Source organism: Lithobates pipiens, unplaced genomic scaffold, assembly GCF_037356315.1.
Source record: "Lithobates pipiens isolate NorthernLeopardFrog02 unplaced genomic scaffold, aLitPip1_a1.2 Scaffold_27, whole genome shotgun sequence".
Taxonomy (NCBI): Eukaryota; Metazoa; Chordata; class Amphibia; order Anura; family Ranidae; genus Lithobates; species Lithobates pipiens.
In genome coordinates, this window is record NW_027507788.1 from 39,241,712 (window position 1) to 39,264,654 (window position 22,943).

A 22,943-nucleotide genomic window follows, 5' to 3' on the forward strand; every position below is an offset into this window, starting at 1 on the left:
AAGTACTAGGAACTAGTATTGCCAGTGTTCTCCCTGTAGCCGATTCTCCCCCCATGGCGGACTTACCAAACCTTATTCTGTGTGTGAAAGCAGCCACCTTCCTTGGAAGAAGCCGTTTCCCTTCTTAATGCCAGTGCCCCCAGCAAGAACAATGTGCAGCAAAGCAGTGATGTGATTATTATAAGAGGATTTTTATAGAGCCGTTTGTGCAGCATTGTACAAAATAAAAGGAGACTGTACAGTTACAACACAGCCCAAGACAAGTGTAGGAGGAGCCTGTTCATGAGTTTGATAGACTAGCCATCAGGAGGCAGCAGTGCTATACAGATCTTACAATGGGATACATACCAAATTTTTGGGGGTACACTTAAGCTGGCCATGCACGATACAATTTTCAATCAGATTTAACACAACCATTTAATATGAAGTCAAACTTTTCTGAGCAAATGTGCGCTCGCCTCCTTGATAACGCAAAAGCAGTGTGTTAAATGCCACTTCTGGGTCTACATGTCAATTCCCAAAGCCTGTATTGACTGGGGAAGAATCTAATGCTGTATGATCTGCATGGCATTCAATTCATTAGGACAACAGGGGAGACTCTAGGGGTCATTAACCACTTCCTGACCGGTGCATGATTATGTACGTCAGCAGAATGGCACGAGCAGGCAAATTGGCATACAGGTACGTCCATTTGAAATTGCCGCTGGCGGCGCACGCCGGTCAAGACCCCCATGAGTCCGGTCGCGGGTTCCACGGACTCGATAGCTGCGGGGATACCTGTGATGTTCTCACGGGGAGGCTGAACGGGGAGATACCAATGTAAACAGCATCTCCCCATTCTACCTAGCAACAAGTGACAATGATCTCTGCTCCCTGTGATTGGAGCAGATCAGTGTTCGCTAACACAGCCCAGCTCCCCACAGTTACTAACACGCCCCTAGGTCACACTTAACCTACACTGCCACCCCCTGGTTAACCCCTTCACTGCCAGTGTAATTTACACAGGAATTTGTATGGCAAAGATTGCTGTATAAATGACAGCGGTCCCAAAAATGTCTGATGTGTCTGCCATGTCAAAAAAAAAAAAAAGCTGATCGCCGCCATTACTAGTAAAAAAAAAATGCCATAAAACTATCCACTTTTGCAGTGCATTGAAGGCATTTACAGTGTGCTTAAAAATAAAATCACATGTGAAAACTGCTCCAAAAACTATTTTGAGGACTTCAAAGCACTATTCCAGCACTTGCCATTGATTTTAATGGAGGAACGTTTGAGGTACTTTTAGCTCTCCAAACATGCCCCAAAGATGCTGCATGCCGGATTTTCACCACACTGCCCCAGTGTGAAAACATTTATGGATTTTAATGGAAAGCATTTTATAAGCTTTTCGTTTTTTTTACAGCAAAGCGCAGGAAATCATTCTTATGGCGTAGGGAATCGCAGGCTAAAAAAAAAGCAGATATTTGAATGATGCCTGTAGCTGCAGGCGTCGTTCATATTTCCCCACACAAATCTGAGGATGTTAGACGGCCAGCCATCGGCAAGTGGTTAATGGAAATACTTTGACTTTTTTTCAAACAAACTCCTAAACACAAATGCAGCATGTAAATGGGGCAAAAGGGACATTTTGAAAAGTTACTATCTGTCAAGTTAAATCGCTCATGAGAGGTTCCAAAACATCCGATGTACATTAAAGTGGTGAAAAAAAAAAAAAAAAGTGTTTTGCATTTTAACTCACCTCTAAATGCCTGTTGCTAGGGGTCCCTCAGTCTGCCTCCTTACGCCACTTCCCCTCGGCGCAGGAAGGGTTCAGCTCCTCCCCCCCCCCCCCCCCATCAGTCATCTGGGACACATGACAGGTCCTGGATGACTGCGCGGCCAATCACAGCAGTTGCAATGCCAGTGACACGGGGAGGGGGTTGGGGGGGACAAGCAGGGCTTCATGCCGCCGCATCGCTGGACCCTGGGGCAGGTAAGTGTCCGATTATTAAAAAAGTCAGCAGCTGCAGTATTTTTAGCTACTGACTTAATTTTTTTTTAAGGGGAAACTCCCCTTTAAGGCTTACCAATCCTTAGATGTGGCTGCATTCATTTTTAGGCTTTTACCTGGTAATCTGGCCAGTCAGTGTCTGGGATTGTCAGTCTGGAGGGGAGTGTTAGCCATACTAGCAGACACTAAAAGATTAAAGCCTACTCTAGCTCACACTGTAGTAGAGGAATAAAAAAAGTTGATCATTGTAGGTACTCAGTGGTAAATGGTTTGTCTAAACCATTTCATGTGGCTGCAGAGATTAGCAGCACTGACATGTAACAAAGAATGAACACGTGAAAAGTATACTAAAAAGGTTCACATAGACTCCAATGGGAGCGTTTTCAGAAGCAGCAAAGCCTGAAAACACCGCATTGGGTAATTTTCGATGTACGCTGCGCTTTCAAACTTAAAATCCAAATAGTGAAAGGAAAAAATGTGCTATACAACAGCAATAAAGTGATAACGTGCTAAAATATATACAATATTCCAAATAAAGTGCTTTCATGCAGGATATGATAAAACGTCTACATGGTGAGAAAGATGCAAACAAAATCCTTAAACCAATATAATGGTGAACCAAACTATGTGGAAGTGGTAAAACGTGACCAAACCACCACCCATTTAGAATGCCTGTGTGTTAAGGGTTTACATTTGCTTAACCTTTTCTTTGCCCATGTGTTCCCTTAGCTTTCATGTATGTAAATACATATACGTCCTTTTCTCCCACCCTGTTGGCTGAACAGAGTAACAAAAGACCAAAAGCAAGTCTAAGCTCCAGTGAGGGAACATTGCTTGGGTGCAAGCGATAAATATTTACAAAAAAAAATGTAAACGGCACATTAGATCAGATTTTATTGGTCTGGCTTGGATCTAGCTAAATACTACAATAAAAACTCAAAATATGTGCCACGTTCAAATACAGCATTTTTTTCCCCCAGGTTCCGTTCAAAGCCAACACACCAGAACGATCCTTATTCTTAAAAGGAAAAGTTCTATCCAGTGGATTCCAATAAGTTAAAAAAATACAGGCACATGGCTTACGGATCCTCATCCCTGTGTTAAAGCGCAGAGAATTGAGACCATTGTAAACCATGTCCATCAACTGTTCAGTGAGGAATCTTATGTTTTACTTGCAGATCATTACTTTTTCCCTGAGATGAAGCTGAGCTGCCTGCCCAGTGCATAGAGCCAAGACTCATGCCTATGGCCAACTTCATACTACTTGAGTACTTGCTTTGCTTCAAGCAAAGGAGGCTTTTAGAAGCCACTTTCCCTACATTCATACGAAGATCTTAGATGTTAAAGCAGTTTTGCACCCAACAAACCATGGCGTACTAGTTATAGCACTAAGGCCTGGTATAAAAAGACATTATACAGGGTTTAAATATCGCCAAATGTTTGCGCAGCACTTTACAACATTGAGGCAGTTCCAAAATTCCTCCATACAGGAGGGATCAGCGGGTCCTGCTCATTAGAGCTTACAGTCTAGAAGGGAGGGTCAAAGGGAACAAAATGCAACAGATGTGGGGGATGATCAGATGGAGAAAATGAACATAAAGTTGTGTGTAGGCTAGGCTTTTCTGAAAAGGAATGTTTTCAGGGATTGTCTAAAAGCCAATAGAGTAAGATAATAGGACAGATGGGGTAAGGAGTTCCCTAGGATTGGAGAGGCTCTGGAAAAGTCCTGGCATTAGAGGAGGCGATGAGGGAGCTAGAGAGCAGGAGGTCTTGAAGAACAAAGAATGATTAGGTTGGTACTTTGAGACTAGGTCAGCGATATAGCTGGGGGCTAAATTGTGGATGGCTTTGTAAGTAGTTAGTATTTAGAATTTAATTTTTTGGGTGATCAGAGGCCAGTGAATGGATTGACAGTAGCAGACAGAGCAATTGGTAATGTGGATGAGTCTGGCAGCAGTATTTATGATGGATTGAAGGGGGTGGAGTATGTAGAGGTAAGCCAATGAGGAGGGAGTTCTAGTAGTCGAGGCACATTTATCTTCCCATGTGAACACTTTTTTTGTTAAAGAGGAAGTAAACCCTGATGGGTTTTACTTCCTTTGTTTCCCTGCAAAGGTAAAGCATAATGGGCTACTATGCATCGTGATTGTGACCGATTTGGCCGGAGCCATGATGACGTCACTCCCACGCATGCGTGCGGGAGCCGCTGCTAATGGCATGATTGCTGTTAGCAACAGCACGCTCAGTGGGCATGCGAGCCGTAGACTGCGGTGCCTGTCTTTTGCAAATATTTCCTAAACCTTGTAGGTTTAGGAGATATTTCTGGCACCTACAGGTAAGCCTTAATCTAGCCAAATACTAAAATACAAAAAACTAAACCCAAACACCAGGAAAAAAGCATACACTTAAAGTTCAAAAATTCAAGAGCATTAAAATGTCTCGGAACAATCCCACAGTGTAAAAAACAAAAAAAAGCAAAGAACACCAATAGTGCAGGTCAAAAATTATCTAGAACGTTAACATCTTAAAGTAAAACAGATGTGACAAAATGTGATCACACAAGATTAAAAGCAATGTGAGAAGCGTAAGCTAAGCTTATTTTGCTTTTAATCTTTATGTGATCACGTTTGGTGTGGATAGGCGCTACTCTCCATGATGGCTGGTTCTAGCACTTCAAGCCTGTATGATACATTTCCCTATGGTACTTGTATCCAACTTACGGTATCTCTCTCATTTTATCTCTCCATCTGATTTCCACCTTTGAAGCTAGAGATTGATTCAAGACTCAGACTACAATTTTTGGGTGATTGAGTTACTGATCACTGTCCAGTACAAACTTCCCCCCTTCCCCTTTGTATCACATTCTAAAATTTTCTTGTGTGAAATTTCTATGCATTATTGTATTCTTATTTTTGTAGATGTATTTCCTGATGAAGCGGCAAACCCACAAAACTAGTTGAAATACCAATTCATCTGTGTATATTTTTTATCACTTCCTGTTTTTGTATTAATACATTTTGTATATTTTACATTTGTTTTGTATTCATGATGTTTATCTTCTACCTGTACTTAGATAGTCCATCTGCCTGTTCTTCCTTGGTGAATCTGGAGTGGGGTCCAGACTCGCAATATATTTATTCTAAGTAAATTTGGATAATGGTACAGTTTATACATGTCTATATATTCAATACTACTAGATGAGGCCACTCATTCCCTTTAAGACATATGGAAGGAAGTGACATTTTGACGTCGCTTCCACCCTATGGTATGGAGGCTGTTGGGGGCCATCATAGCCTCACTCGTCTCCATACCCAGCCACGGACAGGAACCGATCACCTCCTCTGCTGCCGATGGCTCAGGGCACGGGAGCACCTCTCCCACTGCCAATAGCGGTGATCTCACAGCGAATCCGCCTCAGACCACCATTATCGTTTACTGAACAACCGCCTGAAGAGATGGATACCTCGGTTGTGGCAGCAGCTGCTGCCATTACCGAGATATCCCTCTTCAAAAAAGGGACGTACATCTTCGTGTGGCGTTTAGTAAGCAGTTAAAGGATTTCCCCCCCCCCCCAAAAAAAAGTGCGCTTGCAAGACCGCTGCGCAAATACAGTGTAACAAAGTATTGCATTTTATTCTCTAGGGTGTTAGAAAAAGAAAAATGCGTGAAAATAAGATATAGATACACACACTCTTACAAATTCTGTACAGTGGTTTTTGCACAGAGCAGCCCGGATACTCGGGTCCCACACCAGTGCTCCTGGCTTGTCCCTCCTGTTGGGTGCCCCCACAGCATAGTGGGGACACCCCAGCAGGCACACTCCCAACTCACATGGAGCCACAGCTTGTCCTCAACCCCTACGTCTCGATTGCCTTTTGGCAGCAGCGGGAGCCAATGTCAATCAGGAGTGCGAGTCCCCAGCATTGCTGGATTGAGGGGGTGCTCAGGTAAGCATTGGAGGGGCTGCTGCACACAGGTTGTTTTTAACTTCATGCATAAAAAACCTTGTGCCTTTACAACCACTTTAACCGCTTCAAGATCCCCTTACAGTTACATTATGGGTTTGAATCCGTTTACTAGGGCTATGGCTGCAGCTGTCAGCCATAAACCCAGTATTAATATTTTCAGCTGACGATTTGCTTAAAGCGGGAGTCCACCGGGACTCCGCGTTTTTTTTTTTTTTAAAAAGCCAGCAGCTACAAATACTGCAGCTGCTGACTTTTAAATAGTGACACTTACCTGTCCAGCGCGCCCGCGATGTCAGCACCCGAAGCCGATCGCTCGCTCGGCTGCCGGGTCCCGCCGCCATCTTGGGTATGGGAATCAGGAAATGGAGCCTTTCGGCTTCATTTCCCGGTTCCCTACTGCGCATGCGCGAGCCGCGCGGCGCAATCCGGACGGTCCCCGCTGCCTCTGGGAGCTGTGTGTTTCCCAGCAGGCAGCGGGGCACTTGCTGAAGGGGGCGGGCGCTGCGGAACATACGCCCCGTTCCGCAGAGAGCTAGCCCGGAAGTGGGTGCAGTTACCTGGATTATCCAGGTAACTGCACCCCCCTCCCCCCTGAAAGGTGCCGGTTGTGGCGCCGGAGGGGGGGGGGGGGATTCCGATGAGCGGAGGTCGATTTTAGGGTGGACCTCCGCTTTAATTAAAAGCCAATTAGCCTTTTAGAAGCAGGAGGGGGTCGTACTGCCACTCCCACCGGCGTTTGTTTGGGCTTACCATTCTCACCAGCAAGCCTGGGAAATGATCCAGCAGTTCATGCAGCTGGCCAGAGGTGAGGAGAGACCAGATAGTCTCACCTCTGATCTAGGAGGCCAGGAGCAATGTCACTTCTGGTTTAGGGCAGATGTAAAGTGCAATTTTTTTTTTTTAACTTTTTTTTACAGCTGGGATCTTATAGACCATAAAAGGGGGACCTGTTATGCTTTATCACAAATTTTTTTTAAGTCATCACAAGGGAGGTTTACATTTGTGATAAAAATTGTATAGGGATTGTGTAAAAAATAAAATGGAAATGTTTTTAAAGCGCCCGATCCCCTCGTGCAGAGGGAAACGCATATGTAGGCTGCACATGCATATATAAACATGCACATGCATATGTTTTCTTTGAAAAAAAAAAAGCCATGCAAACAGTGTTGCAAAAAACTGCAACAACCGTTATTTTATTCTCAAGGGTCTCTGCTAAAATATATATAAAATGTTTGGGGGTTCCAAGTAATTTTCTTAGAAAAAAAAAATTAGATTTTTAACCAAAAAGCATCAGAAGGCCTGGTCTCCAAATGCTTAAAGTATCAGTAAAATTGACAATTTTATTTTTACCTACAGGTAAGCCAACATAGCTCACCTGTATGTAAAATAGCTCCTAAACGTGCACCATTTCTTAGATCTTTTTGTGAGCAGCAGCCAGTGATGTCACTGGTGCATGCGCTCTTAAGGAACGGCATACCTGTGTGTTGTGGCTTTGACATCACGGCCTGGCAAATCAGATACTCTGAGTGCCCGAAACAAGAAGACCAGGCAAAGATGCGAGTCACTGCAGCAGCGACAGTGCTGCTGGAGGGCATCACTTTCAAGTAATGCTTTCATTATGTGCTAGTATGTGTGGTGTATACTAGCACATTAGGATATTGGCTTGCAGGTGGAAAGTCTTAAAGAGTTTTTCAACACTTAAAGCAGAACTACACTTCATCTGAGCACAAAAAAACAAAAACAAAAAAACAACCATTTCATAAATTTTTAATATTCAAAGCAAACTCCCACATCCATCAATGTCTCCATGCATTATTTTTTTGAGAAATAACTTTGAACTCCCCCTAACATTTCTGCCATCTTGAGTAAGGGCAGATTCATGTAGCATTGCCTTTACTTCCTGAAATCTGCCAACCCTTAGCTCAAGCATGCAAGCAGAAGAGGGTGAGCTTAGCTAAGAAAGCCCCTCCTCCCCTACTGAAGACACCTGCCATGTATGGCATTTGTCTAGGCCAGAAAGTAACTAAAGAACTGTAAAAAAGTTTAACACGTAAATGTTATTTACTAATGCTAGCAGCATGGGGGAAAAAAAATTGTCAATATTGATGAAAAGGGGGAATTTCCACTTTAAAATGTGGGTTTGTATTTTCAGAAAAAAAATAGAGTACTGTCCGTGATACTTTTTTTATTTGCACTAACATACAATTTTTCAGGACAAGCTTTCGGGTATGTCCCCTTCTTCAAGGTCCAAGCAGTACTGATTTACAAATTTTTTTTTTTTTTTTTTTTTTACATTCTGCTTAAAAAACACCTCTGAGGGAAAGAGAAAAAAACAAAAAAAACACATACAAATCAATGGCAATAAAGATAAAAGAGTTAGTGAGATTTTTTGTTTTTGTCTTTTTTTCTCTTCTTTCCCTCAGAGGTGTTTTTTTTTTTGTTTTGTTTTTACATTCTGCTTAAAAATTTGTAAATCAGTACTGCTTGGACCTTGAAGAAGGGGACATACCCGAAAGCTTGTCCTGAAAAATTGTATGTTAGTGCAAATAAAAAAAGTATCACTGACGGTACTCAATTTTCTCTGTCACAATTGCACTAATACGGCTACAATCACATTCAGAAAAAAAATGAAATGGTAAACCTTGCACATCTGCTGTACTTACCTGCGGAGGACTAAGCTGTGTATACCCCCTGCAGATGGTGTAGGAAGTTGGAATTCTCTCCCCCCCCCCCCCCCCCCCCCGTCTTCTCTGTGCAGCATTTCAAAGCAAACTCCCCCATCCATGTCCCCATGCTTTTTTTTTTAAAAAGCAATCACTTTGAAAAAACACTCAATTTCTGGCAGAGGTCATCTTCAGTAAGGGCGGATGATTCATGTGGCATTTACTTACTGAAATGTAACCACTCTTAGGCCAGGCAAGCAAGAGAGGGTGTTCTTAGCTGAGAACGCCCCTCCTCCCCTACTGAAGACTCCTGGGATGTATGACGTCATTCGCCTAGGCCTGTAAACTTGGAAGTAAAAGAAATGTAAACAAATGACATTTACTAATGGTATTAAAAAGAGTTCCACCCAAAAATGGATCTTCTGCTTTACCAGTCTATCCCCCCCCCCCCCCCCCGTGTCACATTTCGCACCATTCGGGGGGGGTGGCAGATACCCATCTAATACAGGTATTTGCTCCCACTTCTGGTAAATCGCCAGATTAAGCAGCGATCTCAGGCGTGTCAAGCCCCTCCTCCAGCCTCCCCACTGTCTTCTGGTAGACAGGCCCCAGAAGACAGCAGGGACCAGTGAGGACTCGCAGTGCGACTCACGCATGCGCAGTAGGGAACCAGGCTGTGAAGCCACAAGATGACGGCGCCTGCACTCGGGAGCCGAGGGACAGAACAGCTTCGGGTGAGGACATTACGGGATCCCTGGACAGGTAAGTGTCCTAATGTATTAAAAATCTGCAGCTGCTGTTTTTGGTGAAACTCCACTTTATGGCCCGTTTCACACAGGTGCACTGTATGAGATCACATGTGAGTCACACTGCAAATCAAACACGATGTCTGTGATGCCAACTCAGCCATATACATTTTATGGCTGATTTTGCATAGCATTTGGAGGAAAGTCGTAAAGGATCCTTTCTTTAGTCTGCACCAGAATCCAGACCCGTGGGATCCAATTCATGTCCAAACTGACCATTCCCACTGCGATATGTGACCCGGTGATGTCATCTTTGAGTTGACAAACGGAGCGGTTTACAGAGGGCAGTGCGATTCAGGCGCGATGCGGGAACCCGCAATGGATTTTCGGGGTTCTTGCATCACACCAATGTGAACTGAGCCCACTGTACTTACCTCAAAGGGGGGAGATGGTGAGCTGTCTGTACCCAGACGGCGGGGACAATAACTCTGCAGCACTTCCAGGACTGATCACTGTGACGATCTTTGCTGACCAATCACAATTGCTCTGATCTGTCCCAGAATCGCTGCACACAGAAGAATGTAGATCTCAAATCCCTGGACCAGCTGTTGGGGTGCCGACAGCTCCAGAGGAAAGTACAGCCCGGGAGGGGAGGTTGTACAGTGTCAGAGCACATTATTCTCACCACACACACACACACACACACACACTACAATCCGATCGTACAATCTCCTTTGGATCTTCCAACTATGCAGTAGAAGGGCCTGTCTGATCACATATCCTGGTCCCCATATTATAGATTGGACAGTTCCAAGGCTAGTCGTACGATCAGATTGTACAGCATGTGGTGACCCTTAGACGACAACATGGGCCCTGTACGATATTCCCCATAGAATACTAAGGACTATTAGGAAGTGTGAGGCCTCCGTCCTCCCCGGGAGGCCTCCATTGCTCCGTGACGTAGCAGGCCTCACAATGGTAGCCGTGACCCCAGTACACGTCACATCACAAACACAGCCGACCCCCCACCCTGTACGAACCCGGGGCCCCCCACACAAGACATACTGCGTACCCCGCCGAGGCCTACCCGCCTCCCCCCTCCGCCACCGGAGAGCTCCCTCCGCCGGGCTCACCCCTCCCCCATCACCACACGCACCCTAAAGGTTCGGACTTCAAATCGTCGCCGTATTCTGCTCTTCTTCCGTGTCTGTAATGCCGTGTTTCTCTTCGTATTCTCGCTATTCGGTATCAGTAATGTCTATTTTCAAGCCTCGCGTTTTCTTTAGTCGAAGGTGCAAAATGGCTTCCTTCCTCCTTTAAACCCTCCCTACGCCGCGCGTGTGAATCCCTCCGCCGGGGAATGGGGCTGTGTGTGTGTATGAGGGGGAGGGGGCGGATCACTCCGCGGACTATATGCGGCCTCAGACACTTCCGCTGTGCGGAGATGTGTGTTTGTTTACAACACGGGATAGTCCCGGGGAGGGGAGACGTGTGACGTCATGGAGAGCGCAGGAGGCCGCCTCTTCTACATATAATAAAGGCAGAGCTCTGCTGCAGTCTCTATCAGTATACAGTGGGATAGAGGGAGGGCTCTCTCACACAGCTAATAACATGCAGCCTCCAGAGTCCTGTGACAAGAATCGGTGCGCCCTTGTGGCTGGAAGGACCAGGATATGCGATTATCGCTTGGTTGCCACATTTTCGTCACGTCAACTCCGAAACACTTTAGCGGAGCACTGCAGTTTTTTTTTTACAGTGTAAACAATACATATATTTTGTGATTAAATAACATTTCTAATCATATAAAGTTAATCACAAGAGCTCCCCTTTACAACAGAGTCCACAGAGTTCCCCCTTTATATCTGAATCAGTAGAGTTCTCTTACACTGTAAGGGGGGACTCTGACATAAGGAATGCTCTTGGAACTCTGATTTAAAGCGGTTCTCCACCCTGAAGTGGAAATTCCGCTCATCTGATCCCTCCCCCCCTCCGGTGCCACAATCGGCACCTTTCAGGGGGGAGGGGGTGCAGTTACCTGGATAATCCAGGTATCTGCACCCACTTCCGGGACAAGCTAGCCGCAGATGCCCCCCCCCCCCCCCCCCCCGTTGTGTTCTGGGAAACACACAGTTCCCAGGACACAGCGGGGACCAGTGGAGATGCGCAGTGCGACTCGCGCATGCGCAGTAGGGAACCAGGCAGTGAAGCCGCAATGCTTCACTTCCCGATTCCCTGACAGGATGGCGGCGGGGGCAGCAGAGAGACGAGCGATTGCTTGTCATCTGCCGCCGACATCGCTGGACCCTGGGACAGGTAAGTGTCCATTTATTAAAAGTCAGCAACTGCAATATTTGTAGCTGCTGGCTTTTAATATTTTTCTTAAAGGTGAAGCTCCTCTTTAAGGGGGAACACTGAGAACTCTGAGAAAGGAGGAAGGAAGCCATTTTGGACCTTCGACTAAAGAAAAAACACGAGGCCCGAAAATAGACATTACTGATACCGAATTGCGAGAATACGAAGAGAAACACGGCATTACAGACACGGAGGAAGAGCAGAATACGGTGACGGTTTGAAGTCCGAATGTTTAGGGTGCGTGTGATTATGGGGAGGGGTGAGCCCGGCAGAGGGAGCTCTCAAGTGGCGGAGGGTGGGGCAGGTAGGCCTCAGCGGGGTACACAGTATGTCTTATATGGGGGGCCCCAGGTTCGTACAGGGTGGGGGGGGTCGGCTGTGTTTGTGATGTGACGTGTACACATCACGGATCGGGCAGCATCGGAAAAAAAAACAGACAGGCAGTCCATTTTTATCTGATCACCCCATAGAGGAGAGCAGGGCTCTGACAGGTCCATCTCTGCACAGTAAGTGAACACGTACATGTCATCACCTGCTCAGCAGGGATCAGTGGATCGATCCCCCGCTGAGCAAAGCAGAGTCCACCGGGTGGACCGCCCACATGAAAGGACCCTATCTCTGATACCCCTAACTAAAATTTATCGGAACCAAGTGCCTGCAGAAGTCACAAAATTAGTAAATGGAGTCCACCTGTGTACAATTTAATTTCAGTATAAATACAGCTGTTCTGTGAAGCCCTCGGAGGTTTGTTAGATAACTTTAGTGAACAAAAAGCATCATGAAGGCCAAGGAACACACCAGACAGGTCAGGGATAAAGTTGTAGAGAAGTTTAAAGCATGGTTAGGTTATAAAAAAAAATTACCAATCTTTGAACATCTCACATAGCCCTGTTCAATCCATCTTCCAAAAATGGAAGAAGAATACACAACTGCAAACCTACCAAGACATGGCCGTCCACCTAAACTGACAGGCCGGACAAGGAGAGCATTCTTCAGAGAAGCAGCCAAGAGGCCCATGGGAACTGGAAGAGTGGCAAGAAGAAAGCCATTGCTAAAAGAAGTCCCGTTTGCGAGAAGCCATGTGGGGGACACAGGAAACATGTGGAAGAAGGTGCTCTGGTCAGATGAGACCAAAATGTAACTTTTTGGCCTAAAAGCAAAACACAATGGGGGTTATTTACGAAAGGCAAATCCACTTTGCACTGCATGTGCACTTGGAAGTGCAGTCACTCTAAATCTAAGGGGTAGATCTGAAATAAGTGGAAGCTCTGCTGATTTTATCATCCAATCATATGCAAGCTAAAATGCTGTTTTTTATTTTCCTTGCATGTCCCCCTCGGATCTGAAGCGACTTTACTTCCAAGTGCACTTGCAATGCAAAGTGGATTTTCCTTTAGTAAATAACCCTCTATGTGTGGTAGAAAACTAACACTGCACATCACCCTGAAAACACCATCCCCATTGTGAAATCTGGTGGTGGCAGCATCTTGTTATGGGGATACTTTTCTTCAGCAGGGACAGGGAAGCTGGTCAGAGTTGATGGGAAGATGGATGGAGGCAAATACAGGGCATTCTTAGAAGAAAACCTGTTAGGCTGCTTTCACACTGGGGCGGTATTCAGGCGTTACAGCGCTAAAAATAGCGCCTGTGTAACGCCTGAAAAAAAACGGCCCCTTTAACTCCAGTGTGAAAGCCGGAGGGCTTTCACACTGGAGCGATGCGCTGGCAGGACGGTGAAAAAAGTCCTGCCAGCTGCATCTTTGCAGCGGTGAAGGAGCGGTGTATTCACCGCTCCTAAACCGCTCCTACCCATTGAAATCAATGGGACACCGCGGCAATACCGCCGGCAAAGCGCCGCTGCAGCGGCGCTTTGCGGGCGGGTTTAACCCCTTTTCGGCCGCTAGCGGGGGTTAAAACCACCCCGCTAGCGCCCACACACCGCCCCTAAAACGACGGTAAAGCGCCGCTAAAAATAGCGGCACTTTACCGCCGACGCCGCTCCCGCTGCAGTGTGAAAGCAGCCTTAGAGTCTGCAAATGGCTTGAGACTGAGGCGGGGGGGTTCACCTTCCAGCAGGACAACGGTCCTTCCACTTCACAATTTTGTGCCACTTTGTGTTGGTCCATCACATAAAAAATCCCAACAAAATACATTTACGTTTTTGGTTGTAACATGACAAAATGTGGAAAATGTCACGGGGTATGAATACTTTTTCAAGGCACTGTAATATAGAAAATTAATTATGTAGGTCAACATGCACATTTAAATTATTTTGAAAAAAGCTTTTTTTTAGGTTTACATACATTTTAAAGTGGTTGTAAACCCTTACAACCAACTTTGACCTACAGGTAAGCCTAGATTAAGGCTTACCTGTAGGTCCAAGAAATATCTCCTAAACCTACAAGGTTTAGGAGATATTTGCCGAAAGACAGGCACCGCTGTCTACAGCGCATGCGCCGTAGACAACGGTGCGCAGGTGCACTGAGCACGCCGCTGTCAACGGCGATATGCCGCGAGTGTCGGCTCCCCATGCATGGGAGTGACGTCATCGTGGCTTCGCCGAATGACAGCGGCGGAGCTGCGAGACCCACCGAGAAGATGGATGCTCCGGACTACAGGGGACAGCGGTGACTTCACTGGCTCCTGTGTCAGGTAAGTGACACATGATGGACTATTATGCGATGCACAGTAGTCCATTATGCTTTACCTTTGCAGGGAATCAAAGAGGAAGTAAACTCATCAGGGTTTACTTCCTCTTTAAAGCAGTTGCAATCTCAAAACCAAAAATGTAATATACAACAGCATCCAATCACTTTTACTTTTTTTCTTCTACTTTCACCTGGTGATCTGGCCAGTAACACACCCCCTTGTATTAGAGTGCCCCCACTCTGGATTAAGGAGCACAGGGGCACCTTTGGACAACACCATGTGGGCAGGGTGCAGAGTGGTGTGCCAGCGGCAGAGAATACACAGTGGCTGAGGTGAATGGAAAAAATGTATTGAGAAAGTCAAAATTAAGCTCAGTAGGTAGGCACAGCCAACCAGAGCCACTTACAAACAGTAGAGGAACGCTATCTTGCAATGATACTGACAGCTTCTGCAGCAAGGAGCTGGAATGCAGCCTGGTTGGTCCACACCCAAACGGGAGGCTTCTTGCGAAGAGATAGCATAGTCCCAGTACTTTCCTCATTCCTATGGAACACCTTCATGCTGCTATGCACTGTAGACAAAGAGCCTTTCCTCACACTAGCCACTTGCACAATGTGTGCTAAATCAGGGAGCCAGGGCTTCAAAAAAGGCTCTGCTCTCACCCAAGATGGCGGCATTGGTCACGAGGGGCATTCAGACATCTGTTCCCCAGATGACCACAGGAAATCATGGATGAACCAGGTTTCTCATGACTTACTTCCACTTCCGCCTTGCTGCTTTGGTGGAGCACCACCAAAAGTGGAGAGTACAGAAGGCACCAGCCTACAAGCATTGTTAGTCTGGGCAGAGGGGAGTGTTAGATGTACTAGCAGATTCAGATACACTAACAAGGAAGTTGAGCAAAGCTTAAAGGATACGTTCCCCCTTAAAAAAAAAAAAGAATACATGCAAAAAATTTTTGCAGGTAAAAAAATGTGCATTTACTATTATTTTTTTTATTTTTTTTAGGAGCATGAAAAGCATTGCACCAGCGATCAGCAGATCCCTGGTGCCAAGCAGGTCTCCTGCAGACTGTCAGTGTGAGCTGTCTGACCATACATCATATGGGCAGACAGTTTCACGGTGACAGGAAGAATCAATGAACTACCGCAGTGCTCCTTAGCGCCATGGTAGTTCATTGAGAACTACAAGCCAACAAATCATCGGTACTTGTAGTTCATTCATTCACAGAACTCTGAATGAATGATGCGACCGTGTGGGCAGAGCCCCGAACAGCCGCCCTTTTTTCAAAAAGTGACAGCTAGCACAGGGAACTTTTCCCCGTATTGCTTTCACACACAGGGCTAACAGAGGAATCAGTTTGCTATGGTGCTATGGTGACATCACATTGAAGTGGAGGAATCAAGGGTGCCAGCAGGGACCCCAGAAGAGGAGATGTGGGGCTTTTCTCTTCAAAACTATTGCACATGCAGGCATCTATCAGTTTTATGTTCAACCTGTGTTTCATCTGGGGACCAACCACCACTACTATCCTAGGATGTGCTCAATAAGGACTTATTTCTTTGTAAAATTGATTGAAAATGATTCTGTAAGTCTAGGTTTGATTACTAACTAGCTAAGTCATCCAAACATCAGGTTTGTTTTTTCCCCGTCCCATGCAAGACAGCTAACCCCTATGATGTTATTGACATTGCTTCTGTTAGGCTACAAGTAGTCATGTTAATTTTTGGACTTCAACTTTCGAAAGTGTCAAACGTTTTACTATTTTACATTGATAGTTATGCTATCAGACTAGTATATATGTTTACATATGTCACATATATTTCCACTTGAATGCATAATTTTTTTATGAAAATGTACAGTAAAAAAAATATACAGAAAATAAAACTATCGTACAGGGCAAGTAAGTATGACATGTTTGTTATTAAAAAAACAAAAAAACTTTACAATCACTTTAATTTTACTGCTATTGCAGCATAAATGCTTTTTATTTATAAGCCATTACTTGTTCCCTAAAAAGACTTAAATTTTAATTTTTTAATTTTTTTTTTGTATTTTGATATTTTTTTTTTTATCTCCTTGCAGTTTACTGCAAACCTTTGTACCATTTCAAATTATTCACTAGACTTGAACTGCTAACATTTGAATAAAAATAACATTACTTTTGGGCAGCACAGTGGTGTAGTGGGTAGCACTCTTGCCTAGCAATAAAAAGGGTCACTGGTTCAAATCCCAACCACAACCCTACCCACATGGAGTTTGCATGTTCTCCCTGTGCCTGTGTGGGTTTCCTCCCATACTCCAAAGACATGCAGGTATGTTAATTGGCTTCTGTCCAAAATTGGTCCTGGTATGGGGATGTTGGATTGTGGGCTCCTTGAGGGTAGGGACCGATGTGAGTGTGCAATGTATAGGGATAGGGACAATTGTAGACACTCACTCAGGATGGACTGGTGTCTTTAATCAACCATAGTAACTATGTAATAACAAAAACAGGAAAAAAATTATAATTTTAAAACATTTTACCAGTATCGTATCTCTCTGGGCCTGTTCACTCCATTGTGTTGCAATAATGTGCCTAAAATAGACATTATCACAATGCATGGAAATGCAGCAAGCACTGAGCAGTGTGTTGTGCTATTCTTTTTGAATGGCATGCCAACACATCTACAGAATGAATCAGTGGTGCAGCACACCACAACGACCGATGCTTGTTGCGATATACTACAGTGAGGAAAAAAAGGAAGGAGACATTTTTCCTGCATCGGGGCTATTAAAAATGAATAAACCATAGTTCAAGGTTGCCAAGAAAAGCAACACGTTAATGAGCATAGCGGCACATGTGATACCATTACCCACAATGATATATTGTGTGTGTGTGTGTGTGTATATATATCCCTGCAATTTTTAGTTTGTAAATGTAATTTATAAACATATTACAACTGAGCTATAAACACCCTAAAAAAAACTCTTGACTGTGATTAATTAGCCGACTGCTAATAAATAATACACACCCCAGTGATTTCTAAACTAACCATATACATACTACTGTGCAAAAGTTTTAGGCAGGCGTGAAAAGATGCTGTACATTAACCACTTAAGCCCTGGACCAATTTGCAGCCAAAGGACCAAGCCCCTTTTTGCGATTCGGCACTGCGTCACTTTAACTGACAATTGCGCGGTCGTGTGATGTGGCTCCCAAACAAAATTGTCGTAATTTTTTTCCCACAAACAGAGCTTTCTTTTGGTGGTATTTGATCACCTCTGCGTTTTTTTTTTTTTGTGCTATAAACAAAAATAGAGCGACAATTTTGAAAAAAATGCAATATTGTTTACTTTTTGCTATAATAAATACCCCTAAAAAATATCTAAAAAAAACTTTTTTTTTTCCTCAGTTTAGACTGATATGTATTCTCCTACATATTTTTGGTAAAAAAAAATGCAATTAGAGATTATTGATTGGTCTGTGCAAAAGTTATAGCGTTTACAAAATAGGGCATCGTTTTATAGCATTTTTATTAATATTTTTTTTTTACTATTAATGGCAGCGATCAGCGATTTTTATTGTGACTGCAACATAATGGCGGACACATCGGACATTTGTGACACATTTTTGGAACCATTGTCATTTATACAGCAATCAGTGCTATTTAAATGCACTGATTCCTGTGTAAATGACACTGGCAGTGAAGGAGTTAACCACTAGGGGGGCAGTGTAGGTGTTATGTATGACGTTATGTGTTTTTTTTTTATTGTAGGTGGGGTGTGGCCTGGCATGTGATGTCACTGATCGTCCTTCCCTATAAAAGGGAACAGACGATCGCTGACAGCCACACAGGGAAGCACGGGGAGAGGTTTGTTTACACAGAGAATTCCAAATCAAAACAATATTTGGTGTGACCACCACCCTTTGCCTTCAGAACATTTTTTTCTTGCATCAATTCTTCTAGGTAGACTTGCCCACAGTTTTTAACCACTTTCGGACTGCCTACCGTTGTTATACATTGGTACTTTGAAGGAGGATATCGTTGTTATGACATCAGCTAGTTGCCATAGCCCCGTTATCCTCGTCTTCAGCAGGCAGTTTGGTTTAAGATAAAAGCGGTCTCTGTGGTGGATTTGCCGCAAGATTACTTTTATCGGCGGTGGGAGAGGGGCCCCCCTCCTGCCACGATACGGTGCCATCTGCCGCTTACTGGAGCTGTTGGCAGCAGCGGAGGCGATCGCTTCTGTCCCCTGCCTGGGTATGGAGACGAGTGAGGGGAAGATGGCTCCCACCTGTCTCCATATCACTGCAGGGCGGAAGCGACATCAAAACGTCAATTCCACCCATAGCTCTTAAAGGGACATTTTTTTTTTCATATTTTTTTTAAATGACATTTTTTTTTTTTTACCCTAGATCTCATATTTAAGAGGTCCTGTCATTCTTTTTTTCTATTACAAGGGATGTTTACATTCCTTGTAATAGGAATAAAAGTGACACATTTTTATTTTATTTTTTAAAAACACTGCAAAAATGTAAAAAAAAAACGGTAAAATGAATAAATTTTTTTTTTTAAACATGCCCCGTCCCTACTAGCTCACGTGCAGAAGCAAACGCATACGTGACTAGCACCCACATATGAAAATGGTGTTCAAACCACACATGTGAGGTTGGGGGTGATGGTGTAATGGTGTGGGGGGATATTTTCTTGGCACATATTGGGCCCCTTAGTACCATATGAGCATCGTTTAAACGCCACAACCTACCAAAATATTGTTACTGACCATGTCCATCCCTTTATGACTGCAGTGTACCCATCTTCTGCTGGCTCCTTCCAGGAGGATAATGCACCATGTCACAAAGCTCAAATCATCTCAAACTGGTCTCTTGAACATGACAATGAATTCACTGTACTCCAATGGCCTCTACAATCACCTGATCTCAATCTAACAGAGCCCCTTTGGGATGTGGTGGAATGAGAGATTTGCATCATAGATGTGCAGCTGACAAATCTGCAGCAACTGCGTGATGCTATCATGTTATTATGGATCGAAATCTCTGAGGAATATTTCCAACACTTTGTTGAATCTATGCCACAAAGAATTAAGGCAATTCTGAAGGCAAAAGGGGTCCAGTCTGGTGCTAGCAAGGTGTACTTAATAAAATGGCCAGTGAGTGTAAAAAGTTTTATTGTATAAAAGGTCAAATAGAAAAGATACAAAAGGTACAGACAACCGGATTTATAATCAAGCCTCTGGTAAGGTAAACAATACATCAATGGCCTGATATTCCAGAAATCAAACCAATATACAGAATTAGTGTTTCTTAGCAAGATATACATTCTACAACTTTAGAATAGGGTTCCTTATGTGCATATTTCCGAAAACATAACACAAAACAAAAAACAAACCAAAACAATCGTAAAATTTATAGATTGTGTGGGTCGCTCAAACAGGTCATACCTCCCCATCACCATGTCCACTCCACTATCCAGGAAGACTAAAACAATCCTCTCACATCTCTTAGCCCTTGTAAAAAATGTCCGATTGGACCGTGTTGTTGGATAATCCGACCCTGTGTGGGCTCCATCGGACTGTTTCCGTCAGAATATCCGACCAACAAAGTTTTAGAGCACGGCTATAAAACTTTCCGACAACATGATCCGATCGGACTTTGTCCGATTGTGTGTAGAGAATTCCGATTGGACAAAGTGCCACAAATGCTCAGATCAAATACCTACACCAAAGCTATTGGCTACTAGCCTGAACGTAGTCCCACCGTAACGAAATAACGTCATCACGTTCAGAACGATCGGATTTTCCGAAAACTTTGTCTGACCGTGTGTATGCAACAGTTTCGGACAAAATCCGTCGGACAAAATCCAACAGATTTAGTTGTCAGAATGTCCGACCATATGTACAAGGGCTAACAGTCTATCCTTGACCAGTTGAGGAGGTGCTAATGCCGGGGCTTCCAGCCACCCCTGCCATATTCTGGTGAATTTCCCGCTGGCGTTCCTATGTTGATATGCATGCTTTTCCCTAATCAGAATATCATTAGCTTGTTGTATCCATTGGTGTGACGTAGATGCCTGAGGATCGAGCCATAATCGCACGCTCAGTTTGCAAGCTAAATAAAGTAGTCTAGTAAGGGCAATATAAATATCCATAGAGTATAGCTCCTCTTCCAGACTACCGAGCAAACAAGTGACTGGGTTCAGTTGTAGTTGTATCTGATAGACGCTATTGATGACTCCGACCACATTCTGCCAGTATCTCACCAATTTTGCACATTTCCACAACAAATTTATTGTGCCTGAGTGTGTTTGGCATTTTGGACACAAGGGGGAGTCCCTCCTACCCCACCTATGCAGTTGAATGGGAGTTCGGTAGGTCCGATGGAGGATAAACAGATGTGATAGTTTCTGTGTTGCAGATATGGATCCCAACAGACCAGCAGCCAGGAATTGTGTCCAGCTATCCTCATCAATAGGGCCAACATCTGATTACCATTTATCCCTGCAGGGTAGTAAGTCCGGGGCCTGGATGTGGGAGAGTAAATAGGCATAGATTCAGGATAAACTGCCTTTTTTGTCAGTGGTGGCAAAGACCGAGTCAAGAAATTCAGACTCCGCCAAGCTCAGATTTAGACTATTGCCCTGCACCCTCAATGCATGCCTAACTTGGAAATACAGGTAATAGTTATTGTTTATCTGAATAAATTCCTGTCACAAGCGATCAAACGTTTTCATAGTGGACCCAATTGCACAGTTGCAAGAGGTACTTAAGTCCGGCCACTTCATTTTCCCCATATAAATGCTCTATATTGGGAGTCTATGCGGTCAAACCAGAAGTGTGGTATCCATACTGGGGCATTATGCAGGACGTATAGTAATTGGGGAGCCCATACCATTTTAATAAGATTGGCCCTACCCATAACTGATAAAGGTAGTTTACACCAACTAGTGCACTTATGCTTAAATTTATGAAGAAGAGGTTTCAGATTCAGATTAATGTAGTCTCCAGATATTCACCACAATTCCAAGATATTTAAAGGAACGGACTATATCCACTTGAGATGCTGAGTCCGGAAGAGGAGACTTCACAGGGGCCAGTAATAGAAGGGAAGACTTGTGTCAATTAATGGTAAACCCTGAGTATTGCCCACATTGATTAATAAGGTTCATTACACATTGCAATGAGCTGGAGATCCAGAGAGGCTCTTATCTTGGCTGGCAATGGTTCCAGTGCCAAAGCAAAGAGCAGGAGTAAGACCCCTGTCTAGTTCCCCTGAACAGTGGAAAGGTATCAGATAAAGACCCATTAATCCTGACTCTGCCTTAGGGATCCGCATATAGCAACTGTACCCAGGAGATAAAGTTCTTTCCCACTCTGAATTTTTGTAATACTGCCCTCTACCCGACGCTATCAAAGGCTTTGGCAGCGTCAAGGGAGACTACCACTCTGTTACCTGGATTGTCCACGGATTTGGACATTTAGGAATAGTCTGTGTATATTCAGTGCTGTGGATCTAGTCGGTATAAAACCCGACTGGTCCAAATGCACTAGCCTTGCAACTACCCTCGCCAATCTTGTCTGCATTGAGTAGGGAGATGGGCGTACAGGAGTCAGGCAATAACGGATCCTTTCCAGGTTTCAGAATTACCACTATAACTGCTTCATTCATTGACTTGGGGAGGCACCCAATCTAAGAGCATCATTAAGGGTATCTAGTAATAAGGGAGGAGGAGTTTACTATACTTCTTGTAGATCTCCGCAGGGAGAATATCCGCTCCCGGGGATTTGTTATTGGTCAGCGCTGCCACTGCCTCAGCCTATTCCTCTATTTAAGGGGCTCATTTAATGCGTTATGAGTGGTAGAAGATTAAGTAGGGAGGGGACATTGGTCCAAAAAATGCACAAACTCCTTCTCCGTAGGTTAAATTTAGATGAGTAGATGTCTTTAAAGAAATCTCAAAACACGGTTGTCATTTGGTCCATATTGTGTACACGTTCCCATTTGGGGCTTTGACTAACATCTATATGGGATTTGGTCTATTGTGCATGGGAAATCACAGCCAAAAAGTGACCTGTGTTCTCCCCTTCTTCCAAGTAGCGCTGCTGCAGAAAGAATCGCTTCTTCTCCACAGCAGTGAGGACCACCTTGTGGTAAAACACCTGGGCCTCTAACCAGCTATGTTCCGAGGCTTGTGAAGGATTGGCAATATAGAGTTCCTCTGCCTTCCGAGCTTCGTTCAGTACCAAGGATTCCCAATCTTTAGTAGCTGTTTTAATAGTAGTAATTTGGTGGATAAGAAGACCCCTAATGCCGCGTACACACGATCAGACTATCCAACGGACTTAGTCTGGCGGACAAACTGCCGGAAAGTCCACCGGACTTTCCGAACGAGCGGACCTGCCCACACGCGACCGGACTTTTCTGGCGGACTAGGTCCGCCGGACTATGGCGGGAGTCCGCCGTACTTTTGAAATTAACAGACTTGCCCACACACGGAGGAAAGTCCATTCATTTTTTAAAGGTGGCTCCAGGTAGCCAGGACTAGCGAAGGAAGTCAATGTCGCCGTCTTCAGC

At 44.4% G+C, this 22,943-nt stretch overlaps 1 protein-coding gene across 1 annotated transcript in view; it reads right to left on the minus strand.

Moving 5' to 3' along the window:
- The window catches only part of DDX6 (DEAD-box helicase 6), a 75,565-nt gene extending 64,846 nt beyond the window's left edge, over positions 1–10,719 (minus strand). The window contains exon 1 of the mRNA XM_077456852.1: positions 10,524–10,719. The gene's annotated coding sequence lies outside the window, so the exon portion shown is untranslated. The remainder of the gene's footprint in view (positions 1–10,523) is intronic.
- Between the last annotated feature and the right edge of the window lie 12,224 nt (positions 10,720–22,943).